This window comes from Passer domesticus, chromosome W (genome assembly GCF_036417665.1).
Source record: "Passer domesticus isolate bPasDom1 chromosome W, bPasDom1.hap1, whole genome shotgun sequence".
Lineage (NCBI taxonomy): Eukaryota > Metazoa > Chordata > Aves > Passeriformes > Passeridae > Passer > Passer domesticus.
In genome coordinates this window covers 46,429,830-46,456,574 of record NC_087511.1, presented here as the reverse complement: position 1 = coordinate 46,456,574, position 26,745 = coordinate 46,429,830, and the positions used below count along the sequence as shown (strand labels likewise).

At 45.0% G+C, this 26,745-nt stretch overlaps 1 protein-coding gene across 7 annotated transcripts in view; it reads left to right on the top strand.

Annotated features, from left to right (window-relative positions):
• The window catches only part of LOC135288975 (spindlin-Z-like), a 129,484-nt gene that overhangs the window by 59,096 nt on the left and 43,643 nt on the right, over nt 1-26,745 (top strand). The gene's annotated exons all lie outside the window — the stretch shown is intronic.

The following is a 26,745-nucleotide window of genomic DNA, read 5'->3' as shown; positions in this document are numbered from 1 at the left end:
GAAGGAGGAAGGGGCTGGGGGGAAGAAGGTGTTTCAAGGGCTTCCTTTGCTTCTCATTATCCTCCTCTGATTCTGTTAGTAATAAATGTCACTTTGCAACTTCAAGATGAACCTACTTTGCCCTTGAAGTGTTTTCTCCCGGTCCTTATCTCAACTCATGTAGCCTTTGTTAACTTTTTCCTTTTCCCTCCTCTGCCCTGCTGTGGCAGGGGAAGGTGAGCAAGCGACTCTCATGGGTGCCTGGCGTTGGGCCAGTGTCAAACCATGACACCCCCTTCTTAGCATCCGTCTTTCCTCAATCAAATACTAGTGTGTGCACTCTCAACCATATCATGAAGTGCCACGTCTACTTGTTCTTTGAACATTTCCAGGGATGGTGACTCCACCAATTTCCTGGGGAGCCTGTTCCAATGCTTAACCACTCTTTCAGTGAAGAAATTTTTCCTAATATCCAACCTGAACATCTCCTGGTGCAACTTGAGGCCATTTCCCCATGTCTTATCGCTAGGTGCCTGAGAGAAGAGTCTGACCCCCACCTTGCCACAACCTCCTTTCAGGTAGTTGTAGAGAGTGATAAGGTCTCCCCTGAGACTTCTTTTCCCCAGAATAAACAACCCCAGTTTCCTCAGCTGCTCCAGACCCTTTATCAGCTTTGTTGCCCTTCTCTGGACATGCTTTAGCACCTCAATGTCCTTCTTGCAGTGAAGGGCCCAGAACTGGACACGATTTTCAAGGTGCAGCCTCACTAGTGCCAAGTACATAGGGACAATCACTTCCCTGGTCTTGCTGGTCACACTATTTCTGATACAAGCCAGGATGTCATTGGCCTTCTTGGCCAACCTGGGCACACACTGGCTCATGTTTAGCTGCTGTCAACCAACATCACTCAGGTCCTTTTCTGCCGAGCAGCTTTCCAGTCACTCTTCCCCAAGCCTGTAGTGCTGCATGGGGTTGTTGTAACTCAAGTGCACAACTGAATGGTAGCAAACATATAAGTTTTATAGTAATAAGATGCTGCTATCATATCCTTGGTAGTGGTTATCTTTCTGCACATGTTGTTGGGTCCAGAGGAAGATGAATGTGGTTAGCTGTTTTCAGTGAGAAGCTAAGCTACTTCATATTTGCAAAAATGTGAAGATTAAGGCAGTTTCTTGGGTTTAAATAAATAGTAAATTTCTTAAGTTGTTGATGAAAGCATTATTTTGTAAGAATTTTTTTAAATATGGATGACTGAATTTATTAAATGAACAGTTTCTAAGTTGTAACATATGCAAGGTTGACTAAACAAGCAGATTTTTATTACCTGTATGTGAATGCTTTAAAAACTCATTGTTTTTTATAGAGTTCTGTCAAGAAAAGTTGTAGCAAAAGGATGAATTGAAATTAAGTCACATCTTTTATATTTCAAAATAAGCAATAAACTTTTAGAAAGCTGGTTGGCTAAGCTGTCATTGATGTTTACAGTGGTTCCATAGAGGGTAGAATATTGAACTGTTGAATTCCTGCCTTCCTAATCCTTGTTCTTTTGTCATAGATAATTTCAGAGTAAATATGCATCCATGCTGCATGACAGAGTAGAGCTCTGAAAGAATTCTTTACAAATACTCTATGCATATATTATTAGTGTCCTAGTACCTAAGGTGTAAATAATTCTGCAATTAATGACCTGTTAAAGGTTTGTATATAGATAGATGTTTCAATAGTCCTTCACAAGTGTTGGGAATGAAATTACTAGAAATTGGAGTTTTAAGCTAAACTATATGTTGATAAAAGTACATTTTACTTTTTTAATTAAGTTGTTGCAAGCTCAGTTGGCACTAGCCAATTCTCCTATTCTTCCTATAGCCTGATTCCTTTTTAGTGGAATAGAGGAAGTGTGTGGTTTTAATACCAAACTTCAGATTCAACTTTCATTTCAATTTTAGTATGTGTCTTTTGAAATAATAATGGAAACAAAAAATTCTTCATAGGGCAAATATACGGCAAAATGTCATTCAGGCCATTAGCCAGATATTATTGGATCTGGTTATAATGTTGCTCATGTGGGATGCAGATCAATTAAGCAGCATTTATATTATTTTAATTTTAGACTAATGGTTACTAGCTGGCTTTGCTATTTATGAACCCTCCAAACCTGACCAAAACTGCAAGGTTTTTTTGAATACATTATCTTGAAGAACCTAAATTTCTCCTAGTTTTAGAATTAGTTAGTTTTAAAAATTGCAACCATGTAGCTTTTTTTCCCCCTGAAACCTGGAGGGAATTTCAGAAAGCTAATTTAGCATGAGACTAAATTTAAAACCTCTAATGAAAATTATCTGTTTTGTTCCCTCCCCCTCATCTCTTTCTGAATATGTGGTATGTGTTTCTGTAGTGGGCCCCCAGCTGGGTAATAATTAGTATTGAATCTATGATTCACAGAAGGCTTATTAATCTCTTTATTATTAAGAAACCCATTATTTTATAGACAGTTACAATACAGCTGGACCTAATTGGTCCTCTAATTAAAATACCATCACCATTAGGTAACTAAGAATCTACCCTTTGGTAAACAAATCTCCATAACACATTCCACATGTTCACAATAACAGGTGCAGCAAGCTAAGAATTATTTATCATTCTTTTCTCTGATCTTCTCACAGCCTTTCCCAGAAAGGCCTGGGAAAGTTGTGTATTGCTCTTTGTGGCCAGAGAGCTGCTGTTACAGGTATGCATGTGTAGTTTCCCACTGCCATCTCTATTACCTTCATTTTTCTGTACTGTTTTCATCACTTCAGTTTTGTATTCGTGCTTTTAATTTTTGCATCTGTGTTGATAAACAGGTTTTTTATTAATTTTGGCAGAATCTGATACCTATAGCTAATTGTAAGCATCAGTTGGCATATTGATAGTTTGTCCGGTTTAGTGAGCATATAGTGTTATTATTGTAATTTATTTTATAATTAGCCTGCATGTCTTCAGGTTCAGTGTTTTAAGTCTGGAATGGCTGGTATGGTTTCTTCAGTAGTGGGTTATAGGACTTTCTTGGTCTTTTTTTTCCCCCTTTCTTTCTCTAAAGAATTGCAGGGAGATATAGAGAAGCATACAATTAAATGGAATGAAGAAGACTGATCAGATGTTCCAATAGTATTTCCAGCTTATTCAAAGCTCAGTACAGTGGGAGAAGCCATAATTTGTGAACTATTGAACTAGACCAGCCAAGACGATCATCCTTTTTGCAGGCGCTTCTAACTATTCATCAAAGAAAGATTAAGCAATTTGAAAAGCTCTGGACAGACGCCATCTAATTTCTACACCACAATACTGGTGTGAATGTTATATCATCAATGGTTATGTTCCTAATAAATTATTTCTGCATTTTATATAAAAAGCAAAGGATGAAAAATAAATAAAATATTACAAATGTACACCATTCTTTTTGTGAAAGTGAAGTTATGCACCCTTTTTCCCCTTTTCTGTTCTTTTTTTTTTATTATTCCACAAATGGAAAAATTAGCTGGCTCTGATTAGTTTGTTTGCTTGGGGAGGGGAAGAAATTAGCCTGGGATTTTTTTGTACATCTGCATTTCTAGTGCATCTACATTTCTAGTATATCTACGTTTTGGGAGGGGGAGGGGAAAGCAGGGGAGCAAGAGAGAGCACCATGTGGTTTGGAGAGTCTCGGCAGGGGCATTGAATTGGGGAGTACCATTCCTAAACCACAACAACCAAGCACTGAGGCTGGTGTCACCGGCAGCATTTTGGCTTCTTTGATCATGGGTTGGTCTACACCATGCCAGGACTTTTGGCAACAGACAACATACACCTGTGTCCTGGTTTCAGCTACAGTAATTTTCTTCTTAGTAGCTGTTACAGTGCTGTGTTTTGGATCCGTAATGAGAGTGATGTTGATACAATGATGTTTTGTGTTTTTGCTAAGTCATGTTTCTCCTAAGCCAAGGACTTTTTCCTTGTCTCATGATCTGCCAGTGAGGAGGTTTGCAAAAAAACTTTGAGGGAACATAGCTAGGACAAGTGATCTAAACTGACCAAAGGGATATTCCACACCATAGAACATAATGCCCAGTATATAAACTGGGGGAAGGTAGCTGGAAGAGGAGCCAGTCTGGGTTTGGGAAGGGGGGTCTGGCATTGGTCAGCAGGTGGTGAGCAATTGCATGATACATCACTTGTTTTTCCCCTTTTTATTATCATTATTATTGCATTTTATTTTCAATTATTAAACTGTTCATATCTCAACAAGTTTTACTTAGATTTTCCTCCCCATTCCACAGGGCAGGGGGACCGGGGGGATGGGGGGAAAGAGAGGGGCATTGAGCAAGCGGCTTCATGGTTTTTTAGCTCCAGCTGGCCTTAAAACCATGACAACTTGTCTCAAATGGGGAATAGGATCTTTGTGCGGCAGTTAGCAGGGCTCATTAAAAGAGCTTTAAACTATATTTGATGGGGGAAAGGGATGAAACCAGGCTCCCTTGAGAAAAGCCTGGTGGCAGCACTTCAATATTTTTGGGACGGTATGTTAGCAAGTTCCTTTGGACTACTCTACTATGTGCTGAGTACACTAGAGCACGTTTGAAATGCCCTGGTCCTAATGAGTGCAATGCCCTAGCTATCTCAGTGGAGGTAGGAGATGGGGACGTATGCATCAGCAAAGACACTAGGGTTATTGATGTGGTAGAAACCACAGAGGCACCTTAGAATGGTCACATAGGAATTAGGACATCTCCCCCTAAAAAGGGTGGGATCAATAGCCCAACTGAAGTGCATCTGCACCAATGCACACAGCATGGTCAACAAACAGAAGGAGCTAGAAGCCATTGTGCATCAGGAAAACTATGACAGTAAACATGGTGGGATGACCCCCACAACTGGAGTACTGCAATGGATGACTAAAAACTCTTCGGAAGGGACAGGTAAGGAAGGAGAGGAAATGGGGTAGCCCTGTATATTAGGGAGTGTTTTGATTATCTAGAGCTTCATGACAGTGATAAAAGGGTTGAGTGTTTATGAGTAAGAATCAGGGACAAGGCGAACAAGATAGATATCCTGGTGGGAGTCAGTTATAGACCACCCATCTAGAGTGAAGAGACAGATAAAATATTCTATGAGCAACTTGAAGAAGTCTTGTGATCACTGGCCCTTGTTCTCATGGGGGACTTCAACCTACCAGATGTCTGCTGGCAATACAACAGAGCAGACAGGAAATGGTCTAGGAAGTTTTGGGAGTGTGTTAAAGGTAAATTCCTGACACAGTTCATGACTGAGCCAACTAGGGAAGGTATTGGGATCCAATTAGTGAGAGATGCCTCTGCCTGAATGTCATGGTTTGAGGCTGGCACAATGCCAGTGCCCCCATGAAAATACACTTTCCCTAGTGGTTTTTGTGAGATGTGATCAGGAACAGAGCAAAGCAGGCTCTAACTTAGGAATAAGGGAAACAAACTTTATTAACTACAACATTTTAAAAGGAACAGATACAGAATTAAGAATGAAAACCCTCCAAATACATTCCTCCTCCTCCTCCCCCCCCCATTTCCTCCACAGCATGAAATGACATTGTAGATTTCCACCCCGTCACCATCTCTCAGATAATCAACTTTCAGTCAATAATCAACCTTCAAGTCCATCAGGGAGAGAGGAGTCCCCCCTTGCACCATAGGCTTCCCTCAGAAACACAATTGAAACCTCTTGTGTTTCCATGTCACTCGTGGCACTGCCCGCAGAACAGCTGCCTTCGTGACTTCTTCCCTCCGTGTCCAGTGCTCTCACCACTGCACATGGACCAGGACTGCTTTTATGGTTTTCCTTTTAAGGATGCCCCACCCAGTTCTAAGAAAACAGCAGTCTCTCAACTTTGAGACACCAGTCCCCCCCAAATTTCACCCCCTGGGGCCGAGGGGCCTTGTGAATAGAGATCTTCCTCTCCACTGAAGACAGAGGGCATTCCACACCCTCCTCAGCCATCTCTGTTTACACCACTGCTTCACTCTTGGCTCTAAAGCATTGCCTCCCCCTAAATGCAGTCTCTGTGTCACAGGAAAAACATAGGTCTGTCCATGGCTATACAAGAAAGAGTTCAGCTCAAGGCCACTCCATCATCTCCTCCCACCTAGGATTCTTTTAATTTCTTCTGACATTTCTCACGTGCATCAACTTTCATCACACTTGCTCAATTCCTTCTGCTTCATCTCTCTCTCTCCTCATTCTGATTCAGGAGGATCAGTATTTGTAAGGTTTCTGTTTTTCTAGAAAGGGGTTAAAATCTTCGCCTCTGTCTGCCCAGAACTCCCACAGCGGCTGGGCACCTTCTCGCACCACATCCCCCACTTCTGGCCAGCCATGCTGCCAGCACGATATCAAATCTCAAGGCAGCACAGGCACTGGCTCTCTCTATCTCTCTCCCGGAAGGTGGGGGGGGCCCGATGCTTCTCAGGGCTCCTCCACCCTTCCATCTTGCAAGGCCTTCACCCCCCTCTTCTGCCCAAGGCTCTGGCCTACCTCACCCGGCCGCATGGCTTCCCCTCCCCCAGCCAGCCCCAGCTGGGCAGGGGAGCTCTGACCTCCTTCACGAACCAGGACCAAGAGAGAGTTCTCCTGGGAGTTCTTACTTTTAACCCCCTGTGTTCTCAGAGGCAGTCCATACCTTCAGTGGCCAAACCAGGTGCCAATCTCACCTCTACCAGGCTTGGAATTGGTGCCTTTCTGTTGTAAATTCTTTCCTTCTGTGCTTATCTCAAGTTCTTGCTGTGGTGGTTTATCTTATGGCAAGTTCCTTCTGTGGCCTTGACAGTGTTTGAGGTGGGCAAATGTGCTCTTTAAGTCCTTACAGAAGGTTCTTGATCTGTTGTTTGTGAACAAAGAAAGACTTGTGGGTGATGTGATGGTTGGAGGCAGTCTTATGAAATGATAGAGTTTTCAATTCTCAGAGATGTAAGGAGTTGGGTCAGCAGTACTGCTATCCCAGAATTCAATGGCCAGTTTAGGAGACTGTTTGAGAAAGTCCTTTGGGAGGCAGTCCTGAAGGGCAAAGGAGTCCAGGATATGCTAGAAGAAAGAAATCTTAAAGGAGCAGAAGCAGGCCTTACCTATGTGCTGAAAGATGAGCTTGTATGGAAGATGACCGGCCAAGCTAAACAGAGAGCTTTATCTGGAACTCAGGGAGAAAAAAAGTTTACCACCTCTGGCAAAAGGGGCAGTCAATTCAGAAGGACTAATGGATGTTGGGAGGTTGTGCAGGGAGAAAATTAGGAGGGCCTAAGCCCAACTAGAGCTTAACCTGAATACTGCTATAAAAGACAATCAAATCTGTTTCTATAAATACATTAGCAACAAAAGGAGGGCTAAGGAGAATCTCCATCCCTTATTGGATATGAAGGGAAACAGTGACAAAAGATGAGAAAAAGGTTGAGGTACTTAATGTTGCTTTTTCCTCTATCTTGAATAAGACCAGCTGTTCTCAGGCTACCCAGTCCATTGACCTGGAAGACAGAGACGGGGAGCAGAGCAGGGCTCCCATAATCCAAGGGGAAATGGTTAGAGACCTGCTACACTACTTAGACATGCACTAGTTTATGGGACAGGATGGGTGCAAGGGTACTGAGGGAGCTAGCCGAAGTGCTCACCAAGCCACTTACAAACATTTATCAACAGTCCTGGCTAACCAGGGAGGTCACAGTTGGCTGAAGGTTAGCAAACATGATGCCTATGTAGAAGAAAGGAGGATCCAAGGATCTACAGACATGTCAGCCTGATCTTGGTGCCAGGGAATGTTATGGAACAGATGATCTTGAGTGCCATTATGTGACATGTACAGGCCACCAGTTGGTCAGGTCCTGTCAGTTTGGGTTTATGAAAAGCAGGTCCTACTTCACTGACCTTATCTCCTTCTATGACAAGGTTACCCACTTAGTGGACAAGGGAAAGGCTGTGGATGTTTGTTACATATAGGTAAAAACCTTATAAAAGAAAGGCCTTGTAAAATCATGGCTTAGGCCTGCTACTTCGTCTAAGTACAGCTGGCAGCTAGCCTGCTAAGTTCCCATGATAAAACGGTCAGCTTTCATGAGAATGGAATCCGGTTACAGTGAAAATCTGGTTATTCTCATGAGAAAGAATTCTAAGACTGTGACTGTTAACGGCACCTGTGAAAACTATCCCGAATTGTTGAAGAGAAGAATGCGAACAAAGACTGTAGTCAGCAGGTAGGCACCTCTGGTGAACTGACCAATAAAACGGGGTAACAAACAGTTACCAACCAATTGGAATTGAGCATGAAACTTTTGTAAAACCCTATAAATTTGGGATGTGGAAATAAACTGGAGCTTCTCTCTTGCTGCTTGAACAAGAGTGTATGATGTCTTGTCTCATTTCTATCTCTAACATGAGGGCATAGCAACAGATGTTGTCTACCTGAACTTCAGTAAAGCCTTTGACACCATTTCCCACAGCATTCTTCTGGAGAAACTGTTCATGGCTTGGACAGGTGTCCTCTTCACTGGGTAGAAAAGCGTCTGAATATCCGGGCCCAGAGAGTGATGGTGAATGGCATTAAATCCAGTTGGCTTTTGGTTGCAAGTGGGGTTCCCCAGGGCTCAGTATTGGGATGGGTTTTATTTAATTTGTTTATTGATGATCTAGATGATGGGATCAAGTGCATCCTCAGTAAGTTTGCAAGTGATAGCAAGTTGGACAGGAGTGTTGATGTGCTTGAGGGTAGGAAGGCTTCACAGAAGTAATCTGGACTGGATCAATGGGCAAGGCCATTTGTATGAGGTTCAATAAGGCAAGTGCCAGGTCCTGCACTTGGGTCACAACAACCCCATGCAACACTACAGGCTTGAGGAAGAGTGTCTGGAAAGCTTCCTGGCAGAAAAGGATGTGAGTATGTTGGTTGACAGCTGGCTGAATATAAGCCAGTGTGTGCCCAGGTGGGCAAGAAGGCTAACAGCCTCCCAGCTTGTATCAGAAATAGTGTGGCCTGCAGGACTAGGGAAGTAATTGTCTGTTTCTACTCAACACTGGTGATACTTCACCTCCAATACTATGTGCAGTTTTGGGCCCCTAAGTACAAGACATTGAGATACTAGGATGTGTCCAAAGAAGGGCAATGAGGATGGTGAAGTGTCTAGAGCACAAGTCTTATGAAGTGGCTGAGGGAATGAAGGTTATTTAGTCTGAAAGAACAGGGGGCTGAGGGGATCTTAAAGAACTCTACAAGGACGTGAAAGGAGGTTGTAGCAAGGTAGGTGTCAGTCTCTTTTCCGAGGTAAGAAGTGATATGATAGAAGTAAATGGCCTCAAGTTTTGCCAGGAGAGGTTTAGATTGGATATTAGAAAAAATTTCTTCACAGAAAGGGTTATAAAGCATTGGAACAGACTGCCCAGGGAAGTGGTTGAGGCACTACCTCTGTAGGCATTGAAAAGACATGTAGATATAGTACTTAGGGATGTGGTTTAGTGGTTGCCTTGGCAGTGTTATGTTTGCACTTGGACTCAATGATCTTAAAGGTCTTTTAAAACCCAAGTGATTCTATGGTTGCAGTAATAAAGCTTTTACTTTCAAGATACTAGGAGATTTAGGAAAGGCCAGTAAAATATCTACCTGTATTGACTGGTTTTGGTGGATGGTAGGTGTCTTGGGTTGAAAAGACAGGAGCCTGTGAAGGAAGGCAAAAGCCTCCTGTGAAATGGAGAAGGTAAACCCCCTCCCTCCGAATTATCACAACTTCAGAATTAAAAAAAAAGGCTCTCAGGCAAAGATATGGGAAACGGGAATAACAGTTCTTTACTGGAAGAAAAAAAAAACTAAATAACAATGTAATTTAACACAAGCAAAACAACCACTGGCAGAGTGAGAAAAACCTGGCACCCTGAGAAGTCAGGGTGCTGATAGCAGTCCAGCCAAATGGTGGCTGCTCCTCCTGGAGCAGCGATCTGCAGAAGGGTGTAGATCCCTTCCGAAAATGCGGCGAAGGAGCAGCTGGGCCTCAGTTCCTGATTCCTCTCGGAAATCCAGCGAAGAAGGCTGTCTGTGGTCTCAGAAGTGCTTGTTTTATGGTGGCAGGGATGCTTGGCTCCTCCCTCTGGGTGGAGCATCTCTCAATGGGATGATGTAACTAATCTTACCAGCCACAGTGAGTAATTCAATAGCCCATCAGCAGGACATTGTCTTCCTGGCAGTGTCATTGTTCTTGAAAGAGATAAGAAAAACTGCCTAACCCCCAACAGATGGCAAAAAAAGAATACATGCTTATTTTACAAGCCAGGACATTATATAGCCCATTAGCAGGACATTGTCTTCCGGGCAGTGTCATTGTTCCTGAAAGAGATAAGAAAAAACTGCCTAACCCCCAACAGATGGCAAAATAGAATACATGCTTATTTTACAAGCCAGGACATTATCCACCCCTTATTCTATTTCCATCTGTGTCACAATGAAATCTTATACTCAGTTTTCACTTAAGACCAGGTTTCCCTGTGGTACACAACGGGTTTCCCCATCTTTCTGCATTACCCACCAAGTGTAACCAGGTCCTTGAGCAAAAACAATCCCACGGATGGGTTTGTCTCTGCCTGAGGTGGGATTAATCCAGACAGCTTTCCCTAAAATACCCTTCATATGTACCACAGGGACTTCATCTATTGTGTGCAAGGGTTCAGACTGGGCAGGGCCAGCTCGATTGATGGACCCTCGGGTGTTGACCATCCAGGTTGCTTTTGCCAGGTTATTTTCCCAGTTTCTAAATGTTCCCCCACCAAGTGCCTTCAGGGTAGTCTTAAAGAGTCCGTTGCACCGTTCAACTTTGCCAGCAGCTGGAGCATGATAGGGGATATGATATATCCATTCGATACCATGTTCTCTGGCCCAGGTGTTGATAAGGCCGTTCTTGAAATGGGTGCCGTTGTCAGATTCAATCCTTTCAGGTGTGCCATGTCTCCATAGGACTTGCTTTTCCAGGCCTAAGATGGTGTTCCGGGCAGTGGCATGAGGTACAGGGTAGGTCTCTAGCCATCCAGTGGTGGCTTCCACCATGGTCAGCACGTAGCGCTTGCCTTGGCGTGTCTGGGGCAGTGTGATGTAGTCAATCTGCCAGGCCTCCCCATACTTGTACTTGGACCACTGCCCCCCATACCACAGGGGCTTCACCCGCTTGGCCTGTTTGATGGCAGCACACGTCTCACAGTCGTGGATAACCTGAGAAATACTGTCCATGGTTAGATCCACCCCTCGGTCTCGTGCCCACTTGTAGGTGGCATCTCTGCCCTGATGACCCGAGGCATCGTGAGCCCATCGAGCCAGGAACAACTCCCCCTTATGGTGCCAATCTAAGTCTATCTTTGACACTTCTATTCTCGCTGCCTGATCTACCTGCTCGTTGTTTCGGTGTTCCTCATTAGCCCGACTTTTGGGGACATGGGCATTTACATGACGGACTTTCACCGTTAGTTTCTCCACCCGAGAGGCAATGTCTTTCCATATATCAGCAGCCCAGATTGGTTTTCCTTTACGTTGCCAGTTGGCTTTTCTCCACCTTCCCAGCCAGCCCCATAGAGCATTGGCTACCATCCATGAATCAGTATAAAGGTAGAGCTTTGGCCACCTCTCCCTTTCAGCAATGTCCAGGGCCAGCTGAACGGCCTTGAGTTCAGCAAGTTGGCTCGATCCACCTTCTCCTTCGGTAGCTTGTGCAACCTGTCATGTGGGGCTCCATACGGCTGCTTTCCACTTCCGGTTCATCCCTACGATGCGACAAGAACCGTCAGTGAAAAGAGCGTAACGTGTTTCCTCTGCTGGTAGTTGGTTATAGGGTGGAGCTTCTTCAGCTCTTGTCGCTTGTACCTGCTCCTCATCGTCAGTGAGACTAAAGTTTTCACCTTCTGGCCAGTTCGTAATTATCTCTAAAATCCCAGGGCGATTCAGGTTTCCAATACGGGCGCGCTGGGTGATGAGGGCAATCCATTTGCTCCATGTGGCGTCGGTGGCGTGGTGGGTAGTAGGAACCTTTCCTTTGAACATCCACCCCAGCACTGGTAGTCGGGGTGCCAGGAGGAGTTGTGCTTCCGTGCCAATCACCTCCGAGGCGGCTTGAACTCCTTCATAGGCAGCCAAGATTTCCTTCTCTGTTGGGGTGTAGTTGGCTTCGGACCCTTTGAAACTTCGGCTCCAGAATCCCAATGGTCAACCTCGAGTCTCACCAGGCACCTTCTGCCGAGGGCTCCAGGACAAACCATTGTTCCTGGCTGCAGAGTAGAGCACATTTTTGACTTCTGGTCCCGTTCTGACTGGGCCAAGGGCTACAGCATGAGCGATCTCCTGCTTGATCTGGGTGAAGGCTTGTTGCTGCTCAGGGCCCCAGTGGAAATCGTTCTTTTTGCGGGTAACCAGGTAAAGAGGGCTCACAATCTGGCTATACTCGGGAATGTGCATCCTCCAAAAACCTATGGCACCTAGGAAAGCTTGTGTTTCCTTCTTGCTGGTTGGTGGGGACATAGCGGTGATCTTGTTGATGACCTCAGTGGGAATCTGGCGCCGTCCGTCTTGCCATTTCACTCCCAGGAACTGGATTTCTCGGGCAGGTCCCTTGACTTTGCTCTTCTTGATGGCGAAGCCAGATTCTAGCAGTATCTGGATGATCCTCTTACCTTTCTCAAACACTTCTGCCGCTGTGTTCCCCCACACAATGATGTCATCGATGTACTGCAGGTGTTCTGGAGCCTCACCCTTTTCTAGTGCAGTCTGGATCAGTCCATGGCAGATAGTGGGACTGTGTTTCCACCCCTGGGGCAGTCGGTTCCAGGTGTACTGCACGCCCCTCCAGGTGAAAGCAAACTGAGGCCTGCATTCTGCTGCCAGAGGAATGGAGAAAAACGCATTAGCAATATCAATAGTGGCATACCACTTCACTGCCTTGGACTCCAGCTCGTACTGGAGTTCCAGCATATCCGGTACAGCGGCGCTCAGCGGTGGAGTCACTTCATTCAAGGCACGATAGTCCACAGTCAATCTCCATTCTCCGTCAGATTTGCGCACAGGCCAAATGGGGCTGTTGAAGGGTGAGTGGGTTTTGCTGACCACCCCTTGGCTCTCCAGCTCACGAATCATTCTGTGGATGGGGATCACGGCATCTCGATCCGTCCGATACTGCCGGCGGTGCACTGTCGAGGTCGCAATTGGCACGAGTTGCTCTTCCACCCTCAGGAGTCCTACTGCAGACGGGTTTTCTGACAGTCCAGGCAAGGTGTTCAATTGCTTAATGTCCCCTGCCTCTACAACAGCAATGCCAAAAGCCCACCTGAGTCCCTTTGGGTCTTTGTAATAGCCGTTCCGGAGGAAGTCTATGCCCAGAATACACGGGGCCTCTGGGCCAGTCACTATAGGATGTTTCTGCCACTCCTTCCCAGTCAGGCTCACCTCGGCTTCCACCAGGGTCAATTGCTGTGATCCCCCTGTCACACCAGCAATAGAAACAGGCTCTGCCCCCACATGTCCCGATGGTATCAGGGTACACTGCGCACCAGTATCAACTAGGGCATCGTATTTTTGTGGCTCTGATGTGCCAGGCCATCGGATCCACACCGTCCAGAAGATCCGGTTTTCCCGTGCCTCTCCCTGGCTAGAGGCAGGGCCCCTCTAACACTGGTTATTATTCCTCTCCTGGGTATACATACTAGAGGTCCCTTCAAGGGGATCTGACAGATCGTACCCAAAAGCTTGGTCATGGGAGGTTGAGGTTACCTTCACCTTGGTGGAACTCCCCCGGTTAGAGTTTCCCTCCTTGAGTTGACGGACCCGTGCTGCCAGGACAGAAGTGGGTTTCCCATCCCACCTCCCCATGTCTTCCCCGTGGTCACGCAGGAAGAACCACAGATTAGCCCTTGGGGTGTACCCTCTCTCTCTAGCTGGGGAATGTTGGGCTCTGACTTTGGGGCCTGTGACTCGTACGGGTGCTGCATTAACCTTCCTCATTTCCTCCCTCATCTCTTCTTTGAACTCCTTAATCACAGCTGAGATATGAGCCTGCATTGGGCCATTAATCATACTCTCATAATTCCTAAGTTTGTTGGCAACAGAGCCCACTGTCTCTCGGTTAGTGTCAGCATCAATTGTTGCAATGAAAGTGGTGTACTGAGATGGCCCCAGATTTGCCAGACTCCACAGCATTTGCCCTGTGCACCTGACCTTGTCGGGGTCATTATTATGTTGTGCATCCCTCCCAAAGAGTACCTCTAATACTGCCACTTCCCTTAACTGTTGGATCCCTTCCTCCAGGGTCTTCCAACGCATTCTATGGTGGTGCTCCTGCATTCTCTCCCTGTGGACAAACCTCTCTCTGACACTCATTAAAAGCCGCTCCCAGAGAGAAAGGGATCCTGGCTCCCTTACAAAAATCTGATTCATACCTGAGTCCTGGGTTAAGGGTCCCAAGTTCCTTGCCTCACCACCGTCCAGCTGCACGCCTGTACCCATAAGGTCCCAGACCCAGAGTAGCCAGGTAGTATAAGCCTCACGCCCTCGTCGCACAATGTCTTCGTGCAGATTACGGAGACTTTCGTACGTCAGGGACTCGGTGATGATCGCAACTTCTGGCTCCCCTGTGGGTTGTGAGGTTCCTCCATTCCTATCTCTATCTGGGTGCTCTGCTTTCATCTTAGACCTCCTTGTTTCTACCGGGGCAACTGCTGCTGGCTGTGACTGCCTTTGTGGTTCAGTTGGAACCTGGACAGTTGTAACATTTGTGGGTTCCACAGCTGTACTATTAGACTGTCCCTCTTCAAGGCAAAAGGCAGGCTTCTCACCAGCTGGTGAAATGCACCCCTTCAGCATCTCTTGCATCTCCTGCATCTCCTTAACCAGCACCCTCACCCAATCTGGGTGGTTCGTTTCTGAGGCAGGCTGTGGGGCAGGGTCAGGCTCTGGAGCAGCAGCATCTCCAGTCTCTGGGGTAGTGTCAGGCTCTGCAGGAGCACCCCTAGTCTCTGGTGTAGGTGTCAGGGTAGTTATCCAGGTTAATCTTCTCTTATCTCTGAGTGCTAAACATAACAGGCATATCAGCAACACCACCCATTGTATGATATCATTAGCACTTAAAGTGGATCTTAACCCTTCGAAAACTGGTGGTGCAGACCCAAAAAGATGGTTAAAAGGTTGGGAGAAAGTTTCCCCCCGTGTCATTTCCTCACAGTAGGTACCATTATTAAAGTAACCCCAAAAACATGCAGTTAGTGTGTGATAGCTCTGAATCCATGTACCTGCCATCCAGAGGAAATTAAAGATCCATGAATCCTTCACCCAGAGGACAAACTTGATAACAGACACAGTGGCCTTAGTTATAGGACCCATATTTAGATAAGGGCCTGTAAATGGGAAGTATACACTTGCGACCACATGCCACCCAAACCAGGGAAAACTGGACCACATGGTGGTACTTACAAATTAAGCTACCTAAGAACTGTTAATCCCCTTTTTTTTTTCTCAATGCCCTTGAGCCACACGTTGGGCGCCAAAATCTGTCTTGGGTTGAAAAGACAGGAGCCTGTGAAGGAAGGCAAAAGCCTCCTGTGAAATGGAGAAGGTAAACCCCCTCCCTCCGAATTATCACAACTTCAGAATTAAAAAAAAAGGCTCTCAGGCAAAGATATGGGAAACGGGAATAACAGTTCTTTACTGGAAGAAAAAAAAAAACTAAATAACAATGTAATTTAACACAAGCAAAACAACCACTGGCAGAGTGAGAAAAACCTGGCACCCTGAGAAGTCAGGGTGCTGATAGCAGTCCAGCCAAATGGTGGCTGCTCCTCCTGGAGCGGCGATCTGCAGAAGGGTGTAGATCCCTTCCGAAAATGCGGCGAAGGAGCAGCTGGGCCTCAGTTCCTGATTCCTCTCGGAAATCCAGCGAAGAAGGCTGTCTGTGGTCTCAGAAGTGCTTGTTTTATGGTGGCAGGGATGCTTGGCTCCTCCCTCTGGGTGGAGCATCTCTCAATGGGATGATGTAACTAATCTTACCAGCCACAGTGAGTAATTCAATAGCCCATCAGCAGGACATTGTCTTCCTGGCAGTGTCATTGTTCTTGAAAGAGATAAGAAAAACTGCCTAACCCCCAACAGATGGCAAAAAAAGAATACATGCTTATTTTACAAGCCAGGACATTATATAGCCCATTAGCAGGACATTGTCTTCCGGGCAGTGTCATTGTTCCTGAAAGAGATAAGAAAAAACTGCCTAACCCCCAACAGATGGCAAAATAGAATACATGCTTATTTTACAAGCCAGGACAGTCGGTGATGAATAAATAGGAAGATGCTGTGAGTCAATTTCTCACAATATTAGCAGGAAGGAAAACTTTTTTTCATTATCTTATGCTATATATAAAAGAAATAGCAATGCATCTCTTGGGTTGATCTAAAAAGGAATAAATTTGCTTTGTTTCTTTGGTCAGCTACCCTTATTCATATCAGAAGCATTGCTTACTTTAACATTTATGGAAGCTGTAATATAAAAACCAAGCAAATTATGGGTACACACTGAGAGGTAGTTTTCATTAGAAAGATTAGTTTCTTATACCTAGAAGACTAATCTACAGCTGAACTTCTTGCATGGTCTACTAGGGAGTTCTGATAATCCATATTTTGCATGTCCTTGGATTAGTTTTCATTAAAATCCCATTAGTGATTTGAAAGATAAAATATAAGCATGCTTACAAAATTTGAAAGCATTTTGGGCTGCATACTTTTTCAAAAATAATTGGAAAGTACAGAAATATAATAAAACAGAAAACACAATGTGACAACTATAATGAGCTTATCCTTCTGTCAAGAAAACCATTTAAAGTAGATGTTAATTTTGAGGACTCTTCCAGGCATACTTATTTATGATGCTATTTCACTATACGTATTACAAAGAGGGGGAATGCACTTTGCATCTTTCTCTGAAGCCTTCAGCATACAGAATAGTTCAGGAATAATTGGAAAGCATGTAGACTGACAATATGGACTTTTTATGCAAGCTGTTGCTTTCTTTTTTGTTTGAGTTGGTAACTTTTTCCCCAGAAATGTTAGTAAAATAAAATTCTGCAAAAAACTCAAATATGCTTGAGAGTTTAGTTAAAGCATAGTTTTGCATAACCATTTAAAATAATGATTTGGGATTGTATGGATAATGTTGTTTACTGCTGAGTATCATCTCCTGTTATTCTCCAAAAGAAGCTAGAATAACATTTTTCTTAAAATGTATTAAGAGAATTGAACAGTGTGATAAATTCTTCTTGCTTCTTCTGAGGGCTATGATTAGCATACTTCGTTAGGGGATTGGACTATCTACATTGTAGCAGAATTAAGTGTTAAGGTTCCCAATGGAAGAAATAAAATTCACCAACTTGTCAGTGAAGTTGTAACTTAATTGCTGATGTCCTGGGAAATTAAGTTAATAGAAAGGAGAGGTTTATTTTCTACCAAATCTTGTTCACCTTTTTTTATGTCACTGCAGGAGAGACATGTACTGAGTTGGACCATAACTTTATAAATACAGAAAAAACCCCATCCCTGTAATACTTCTCACAGAAACAACATTGCATTAAATCCCAGTGTTATCTTTTCCTCCTTAAAAATTATACTGGATTAGTAGGAGAACTCAGACAGTATTTGCATTGGTTATGGAACTTGATTCAAGTTCATTAGATGGACAGATCTTACATGTGATATAAACTAGGAGTTTTATTTCTTGGATATGAATCCACAAGGTATTAAAACAGATGATCCAGAGCCCTTTTCAACTTTGACAATAATAGGAGGAAAAGTTAACTTATTTTAGAGGACAGGCAAGATTAATCCTTATGTCTGACTACTTTAGGAGGTGCAACTCTGTCATGGTTTGACCCTGGCACAATGCCAGGGCCCCCATGAAGGGTATATTTTCAAAATGGTGGCTGTGAGATGTGACCCGGGAACAGAACAAAGCAGGCTCTCATTCGGGGATGGAGGGAAAAAAAAACATAACACTTTATTTATTACAAATCTAGAAAGGAACACATACTAAACTAAGAATGAAAACCTTCCAAATACCTTCCTCCTCCCCCTCCCTTTTCTCCACAGATTCACCACCCCTCAAATTATCAACCCTCAAATCCATCAGGGAGAGAGGAGTCCCCCCTTGCCTCATGGGCCTCCCCCGGAAGCACAATTGAAACCTCCTGTGCTTCCGCGTCATCCATGGCCCCACCCAGAGAACATCAGCCCTCGTGACTTCTCCCCCCCCCATGTCCAGTGCTCTCACCACTGGACACGGGCCAGGACTGCTTTTAGGGCTCCCCGTTTAAAGATGCTCCACCCACTTCCAGAAGCAGCAGTCTCTCAACTCTTGGGACACCAGTCCCCCCCAAATTTCACCCCCTGGGGCCGAGGGGCCTCATGAACAGAGATCTTCCTCTCCGTGGAGACAGAGGGCATCCCACACCCCCTTCAGCCGTCTCTGTTCACGCCGCTGCTTCACTCTTGACTCCCGGGTGTTGCCTCCCCCTAAATACAGTCTCTGGGTCACAGGGAAAAAACACGGGTCTGTCCATGGCTATACAAGAAAGAGTCCAGCCCAAGGCCACTCCATCATCTCTTCCACTCAGGATTCTTCTCTCTTCCAGCCTTCCTCACGCTTGCCCATCTCTCATCTCTCTCTCACCTCATCCTGATTCAGGAGGATTCAGTATTTGTAAGGTTTCTATTAGTCTACAAAGGGGTTAAAATCTTCAACTCTGCCTGCCCAAGGACTCCCACATCTGCCGGGCACCTTCTCTCGACGCATCCCCCGCTTCTGGCCGGCTGAGTTGCCAGCACAATCTCTGTCCCTCTCTCCGGGGGGGCTGCCCAGACATCTCAAGTCTCATCAATCCCTGCATGTTCTCCTCCACCTCTGCACTTGTGGGGCTCCCGGCCTCCTCCCTGTCATGGCCTCCCCCTCCCCCACCCAGACGCAGCTGGGCAGGGGAGAGGTCGGACCTTACTCGCCAACGCCGGATTCCCAAAGAGGAAGTTCTCTGGGAATCTCCTGCTTTTAACCCCCGTGTGTGTTCTCAGAGGCGTATCCAAACCCTTAGTGGCCACCTTAAATGCCAATTTTGAATTTGGCCCCTGATTGGCCCGACTTAGACCTTTCCAAAAACACATTTCCGGGCCAAACCACGACAAACTCTCATGCCCAAAGCTGAATTACAATAATTTTTCATTTTTCCAAAAAGAAAAAAGCAATGCATTGTTAGTGATGCTAGCTGCTTGTGTTCCTTCTAAAGGTCTTCTAGAAATAGCTATGCTTGTAAAGAAATCAGAGAATAGTTTTTAAATGCTTAGGTCCTATAAAAAACAACAGCATGAGAGGCAGATGTTTAGTTTCTGGAAAATCTGTCCAGATGTTCAGTGTATTCTTTGCAGCTGGAACATTCTGCTTCTAGAAGGGTATTGACAATACCTGAAGCATTTTTAATACCAGTAGTTCTTGTTGTTGCAAGTTGCCCTCTATGTAGAGGAAAAAAGACGTGTCTCAAACTTGAAGAAAAGTACTATAGGAAATGAGAAAATACTAAAGGAACAAATTCTCATCTGAAAACTTCAGCTGCAGAGAACAGGGAAGAGAGTAATGTGTAGTTAGTAGCCATATGCTTACATATATGCTGTTTCAACTTGTTTCAACTAAGCAATAAGTGGTAAGCAGATCTGAAAGAAGGATATTATATGGTTGCCTCCCCATAGAAGGGAAATGGTATCTATCTTCCTCCCTTTCTTATTCAAAAATCATTGTGTACTTGGAATAGGAATGGATTTCCTTTCTAGCTGTCTATAACTGACAGTCTAATTTACTAGCTTTAAATATAAAACTGGAAAACTTGTGTTTTCTATGAATATTGGTGATTCTATTCATTCTGTATACCTTGAAATTCTCAATTGTTTAATGTATATAAAAGCTTATGTGTCATATTTGTTACTAATATTTTTACTTGCTTTCAGCTGTACTAGATAAAGTTCTTGGTGATTATAAAATGTGTTTCACCTTTTAGATTCATAAGGTAAAATGCCCATCTGGATTACTGGTATAGTTCTTTCTCTTTTGCTGTAAACAGTTGTGTATGCATGGAGGATACATCTGCTCTAGCACCCAGAAGACCTCCTCCCCCTCCTTCTTCACTGACTTTGGTCTCTGCAGGGCTATTTCTCATATTCTCACTCCTCTCTTTCAGCTTCTGCTGTGCAGCAATTTTTCCCCTTCTGTCAGACATATGAGCAGCTTCTGGTATCTTCTCACAAAAACCACCCCTGCAGTACCCCCCTTCCCAAAACCCAAAACAATAGTTTACTGTTTATTCTCTGTGTTTTCACTAGTGACCCACTGACTGAAGTCTTTGATACTTGTAAATGCAGTGCTGTTCATAGTCATCCCTTGGAATTTGATGCCATATGCTACTTATGGCGGCTGCCACTCTTTAAGGACAAAATCCCACATTCATGTTTGGTATGGAATTTCTGCTGTATTCTTAAGGTAAACAAAATATTAAGCCAGTCAGATGGAGATTAGGTGTCATGGCCATAATTTGTAGGCTACTAGAATATCTGGAATAATCCTTTGATTACAGTAGGATTTATAAGTGCATGAAAAAGTTCCTTCATTGCATAATTCCAAGAAATAGAGGTTCAGTTCTAGATATGAAAAAAGTAGTTCTTGATACATGGGAAAAAATTACCCCCTTCAGTGCTTAATTTCCAAACAGCTGAACTTTGGTAGTCAATTTCAGTGATATGGCACTAGTGTTCTCAAGATGTTAAACCTTTGGGAAATCTCACATTTTATGGTTGTTTTCATATGTGGATTTTATTTATTTTAAGATAACATGTATACATGTATATATGAATGTTTGAGACAAAGATTACCCTTCATTGTAGGGTGCATAGAGTTAACTTCAAAACTGATCTCTCTCCCAGTAATACAAAGCTTTTGAAGATGCAAGTCCTAGTGAAATATGTCCAAACTCTGGGTCCTTGAACTGGATATAGTGTTATATTCTTATAATTTAGACCATTTGTCCAGGATCGCAGTGTCAAATGTAATAACTCTGTATTTGGTTTTTTTTCTTTAGAATCATAGAATCATTAAGGTTGGAAAAGACCTCTAAGACCACAAGTCCCACCTTCAACCTAGCACTAGCACCATGTTCTCCACTAAACCATGTCCTCAAGTGCCATATCCACATGTTTTTTTGAACACTTTCAGGGATGGTAACTCGAACACTTCCCTGGGCAGCCTATTGTAATGCTTGACATCCCTTTCAGTGAAAAGATTTTTTTTCTCATATCTAATCTAAACTTCCCCTGGTGCAGCTTGAGGCTATTTCCTCTTGTCTTGTCACTTGTTACCTGGGAGAAGAGACCAACACCCACCTCATACCACTACCTTTCAGGTAGTTGTAGAGAGCAATAAAGTTTCCCCTGAACTTTCTTTTCTCCAGGCTAAACAACAGAATCACAGAATATGCTGACTTGGAAGGGAACCACAAGGCTCATCGAGTCCAATACCTGGCCCTGTACAGGACCATCCCCAAGAGTCAAACCATGTGCCCGAGAGTATTGTCCAAAAGCTTCTTGAAATCTGGCTGGCTTGGTACTGTGACCACTTCCCTGGGAACCCTTTTCCAGTGTTCAACCACCCTCTGGGTGAAGAACCTTTTTCTAATATCTGACCTAAACCCCCCCTGACACAACTTGAGGCCATTCCCCTGCATCTTGTCACTGGTCACCAGAGAGAAGAGATCAGTGTCTGCTCCTCCTCTTCCCCTCATGAGGAAGTTGTAGAATGCAATAAGGTCTCCCCTCAGTCTCCTCTTCTCCAGGCTGTACAGACCAAGTGATCTCAGCTGTTCCTCTTATGGCCTCCCCTCAAGACCAAGACGTGCTCCAGACACTTCACCAGCTTTGTTGCCCTTCTCTGGACATGCTTCAGCACCTCAATGACCTTTTTGAAGTGAGGGGCCTAGAAATGAACACAGTAGTTGGGGTGTGGCCCCACCAGTGCCAACTACAAGGGAACAATCACTTCCATAGTCCTGCTGGCCTCTCTATTTTCCATACAAGTCAGGATGTCATTGGCCTTCATGGCCACCTTGGCACACTGCTGGGTCATGTTCAGCCAGCTGTCAACCAACACTTCCACAATCCTTTTCTGCTGGGCGTCTTTCCAGACACCCTTCCCCAAGCTTGTAGCACTGCATAGGGTTGCCATGACCCAAGTGCAAGACTCCGCACTTCAACTTATTGAACTCCATATGGTCAGCCTCAGCTCATCAATCTAGCCAATTATTATGAACAAGAGTGTTTGAGATTGCTTAAAAAATCATTGTCAAGTGAATGAGCAAAAGCCAGCAAATCAACACTCTTGCCCAACTTTGTGTCATCTATGAACTTGCTTAGGGTGCACTTGATCCCCTCACCCACATCCTCAGTGAACATGTTAAACAGAACTGTCCCCAATACTGAGCCCTGGGGAACACCACTCATGACTGACTGCCAGCCGGTTGTAACTCCATTCACCACCACTCTCTGGGCCTGGCCATCCAGCCAGTTTTTTACCCAGCAAAGAGTTCACCTGTCCAACCCATGGGAAGCCAATTTCTCCAGGAAAATGCTGTGGGAAATGGTGGCAAAGGCTTTAGTGAAGTCTAGGTGAACAATATCTACAGCTTTTCTGCCATCTACTAAGCAGGTGACTTTGTCATAGAAGGAGATCAGGTTTGTCAAGCAGGTCCTGCCTTTCATAAACCCATGCTGGCTGGGCCTGATCCCCTGGTTGTCCTGTATGTATCACATGATGGTACTCAAGATGATCTGCTCCATGCCCTTCCCCGGCACTGAGGTCAGGCTAACAGGCCTGTTGTTCCCCAGATCCCCCTTTTGACCCATCTTATAGATAAGTGTCACATTTCTTATAGATAGGTGTCACATTTGCTAATTTCCAGTCACCCGGTTTTATTACAGCGGGGGTTTTCGGGGTTTCTCCAACCCCAGCTGCCGTAGGTGTCCAGATAGCGAAGTCCAGCTAAGCACAACCTGTCCGGGTCCTTCAGGCAGGCTCCCAGCTGCAGTCAATCTTAGCAAGCAGCTCAGCTCTTATATGAGATCAGCTCTTTGGTGAATTCAGCTCTTTAGTGATTTCAGCTCTTTGCTTGCTAAGGGCCTCGGCAGACGCAGGGACAGAGAGAAGTGCCGTATGATGTTCCACAGAGGTGTCTTTATTGGCAGCTTCTGTGAAGGGTGACAGTGACAGCTCTTCTGCAGAACTGGGCAGAGGTGGGTGTTTATATAGGGCATAGGACTTTTAGGAAACAGTCCAATAGTAAGGGTTGAGGCAAATATGACCCATCGTCTTACAGAGAGATAACAAGGGTCCGAAGGTGGAAGAGGGGCTTCTTTGGTCCAGTCATCATGACTAGGCATTTCTTATCTTAGGCAACTGACCACCAAGGAGGCCTTGCAGGCCTTGTGGCTTCTACAACCCGGGACCCCCCTGGTTGACCTGGGCTGCTGGTAAATGTTTGAAAGTGTCTTGGTAAGCACTTCAGCCAGCTCCCTCAGTACCCTTGGGTGAATCCCATCTATCCCCATTGACTTGTGGAGGTATAAGTGGCACTGCAGGTCACTGACCATTCCCTCCTGGATTATGGGGGCTTTATTCTACTCCCCGTCTCTGTCTTCCAGCTCAGGAGACTGGGTACCCTGAGGACAACTGGTCGTACTAAAGATTGAGGCAAAGAAGACATTCAGTACCTTGGCCTTTTCCTCATCCTTTGTTATTATGTTTCCCCCCTCATCCAAAAAAGGATGGAGATTCTTCTTGTCCCTGCTTTTGTCGCTGATGTATTTGTAGAAACACTTTTTGTTGTCTTTTACAGCAGTGGCCAGAGCCAAAGCTCTCTGTTCTGCCATGCCAGTTGTCTTCTGTGCTGGCTCATCTTTCAGCATGGGGACAGCCTGCTCCTGCTCCTTTAAGATTTCCTTCTCAAAGCACATCCAGCCTTCCTGGACTGTTTTGCCCTTAAGGACTGCCTCCCAAGTGATTCTCTCAACCAGCCTCCTAAACAGGCCAAAGTCTGCCCTCCAGAAGTCTAAGGTGGCAGTTATGCTGACCTCTCTCCTTATTTTTCTCATAATTGAAAACTAATTTCTTGATTTCTTTGCCCAAGATGGTCTCTGACTTTCACTCTGAGCAGTCCTTCTCTATTTACAAACAGCACGTCCAGCAGGGCACCTTCCCTGTTTGTCTCATTCACCGGCTGTGTCAGGAAGTTCTCTTCCATTCACTCCAGGAACCTCCTGGTCTGTTTCCTCTCTGCTCTGTTGTATTTCCAGAAGACATCTGGTAGGTTGAAGTTCCCCATGAGAATAAGGTCCAGCAATCACAACATTTCCCCCAGCTGCTTACAGAATATTTCATCTGCCTCTTCATCCTACTTGGGTGATCTATAACACTCCCACCAGGACATCTGTCTTGTTAGCCTTCTCCCTGGTTCTTACTGTAGTGGGTTGATCCTGGCTGGATGCCAGACACCCACCAAAGCTGCTCTATCACTCCCCTCTGTAACCGGACAGGAGACACAAAATATAACAAAAGGATTCATGGGTTGAGATAATGTCTGGGGGAGATCACTCACCAAATACTGTCATGGGCAAAACAGACTCAAATTTGTGGTATTAATTTAATTTATTACTCATAAAATCAGAGTAGGACAATGAGAAGTAAAATAAGATCTTAAAAACACCTTCCCCACATCCCTCCCTGCTTCCCAAGCTCTACCTCCTCCCCCCAATCAGCGCAGGGAGACAGGGAATGAGGATTATACTCTGTTCATCACAAGTTGTTTCTGCTGCTGCTCAGGGAGAGGAGTCCTCTTGCTCCAATGTGGGGTCTCTCCCACAGGAAACAGTTCTCCATGAACTTCTCCAGTGTGAGTCCATCCCACGAGCAATAGTCCTCCCCAAATTGCTGCAATGTGTGTCACTCTTCCACGGGATGCAGTCATTCAGGCACAGCTTCTTCAGTGTGGATCCCCCACAGGGTCACAAGTCCTACTGGGAAACCTGCACTGGCATGGGCTCCTCTTTCCATGGGACTGCAGGTCCCTGCCAGGAGGTACCAAAACCTGGCCATAAAACCCCAGTACACTTACTGATAAACACTCAACTCTATAACTACCATCATGTGAGAGACTGAAATGATAACAGTTTATAGGGCTCGCCTCGGCCGGGTTTCGGGGTGTCCCCGGCTGGCTGCCCAGGGTACGGATAGCACAGTCCTGTTCAGCACAGCCTGTCCGAGTTCCCAGGCAGCTCCCAGCTGAAGGCAGCCTTATCAAGCTCAGCTATTAGTGATTTCAGCTCTTTAATGATTATCAGCTCATTAGGTGATTTCAGCTCTAGCTTGCGAAGTGCCTTTGGCAGACTCAGGGAGAGAAAGGAGAAGCACTGTGTAAGGTTCCACAGGGATGTGCTTTATTGATCTGTGAAGGTTCTCAGGGACAGCGTCTTCTGACAAACTGGGCAAAAGTAGCTCTTTATATAGGGTACAGGAGTTTTAGAAATTGTCCAATAGTAAGGGTCAAAAGGAAAGTGACCTATAGTCTTACAGTGATAACTAGGGTCCGAAGGCAGAAGAGGGGCTTCTAAGGTCCAGTCATCATGACTAGGCATTTCCTATCTTAGGCTGCTGACTGCCAGGGAGGCCTTGCAGGCCCTGTGCCTGCTACAACGGTTAATTACTCAATCAGCCATTTGCAAAAGTAGCAGAGTGCTTTGCTGAGAGCAGGTTTGTAGCCCCCAACCGAAGGCAAGGAGGAAAGTCTTTGGGTATGTGGTGGCAAAGCCTCTGCTCTGCAAGAAACAGCCCAGGTGCAGAGGGGGTGCACATTTGCCACCGGAGGATGACCACTACAAACTGACCTTTGTTTAGATAAACTTGTTGAGTCCTGCAATTGTGTACTGGATAACCTGTAACTAATGTCAACAAGCTGGGTTTTAAGCCAGATAAGGGAAAAGGCCCATAAGAAGCAGATCGTGTGTGGTGGGATAATGCTTTTTATCATGTCAATGTCCTCCCTCTTGATAAGGCTCAGGTGGAAAACTCATATATATACACCAGTCATTCAGTGTCCCTCTAATCCTCCTCAAGGGGTCTATTAACAAGAACAAGGTCATAACACATTATCAAGCTCCAAAGAATCAAAACACTCCCTAACATACAGGGCTACCCCACTGCCTCTCCTTCCTTGCCTATCCCTTCTGAAGAATTTATAGCCATCCATTGCATCAGTCCAGTCATGCAAATCATCCCACCATGTTTCTGTGATGGCAACTGTCATAGTTTTCCTGATGTGCAATAGTTTCCACTTCCTCCTGTTTGTTGCCCATGCTGTGTGCATTGGTGTAAATGCACTTTAGTTAGGCTAATAACCCTACTGCCTTTTTTCGGGCAGAAGCTCTTATTCATGTGACCATTCTCAGGTACTTCTGGGATTTCTAACACATCATTAACACTTTCATTCTTACATTTGCATGGATCTCCATCCCCTACCTCCACTGATATGGCAGACTGAAGGACCTTGGTAGCACACTGTTCCTCAAACATTTGCATGGTACCCCCAGACTTATCTCTGTTGAGCCTGGTTTTGTCCACATCCCCCTTCAAATGTAGTTTAAAGCTGTCTCAATGAGCCCTGCTAACTCCT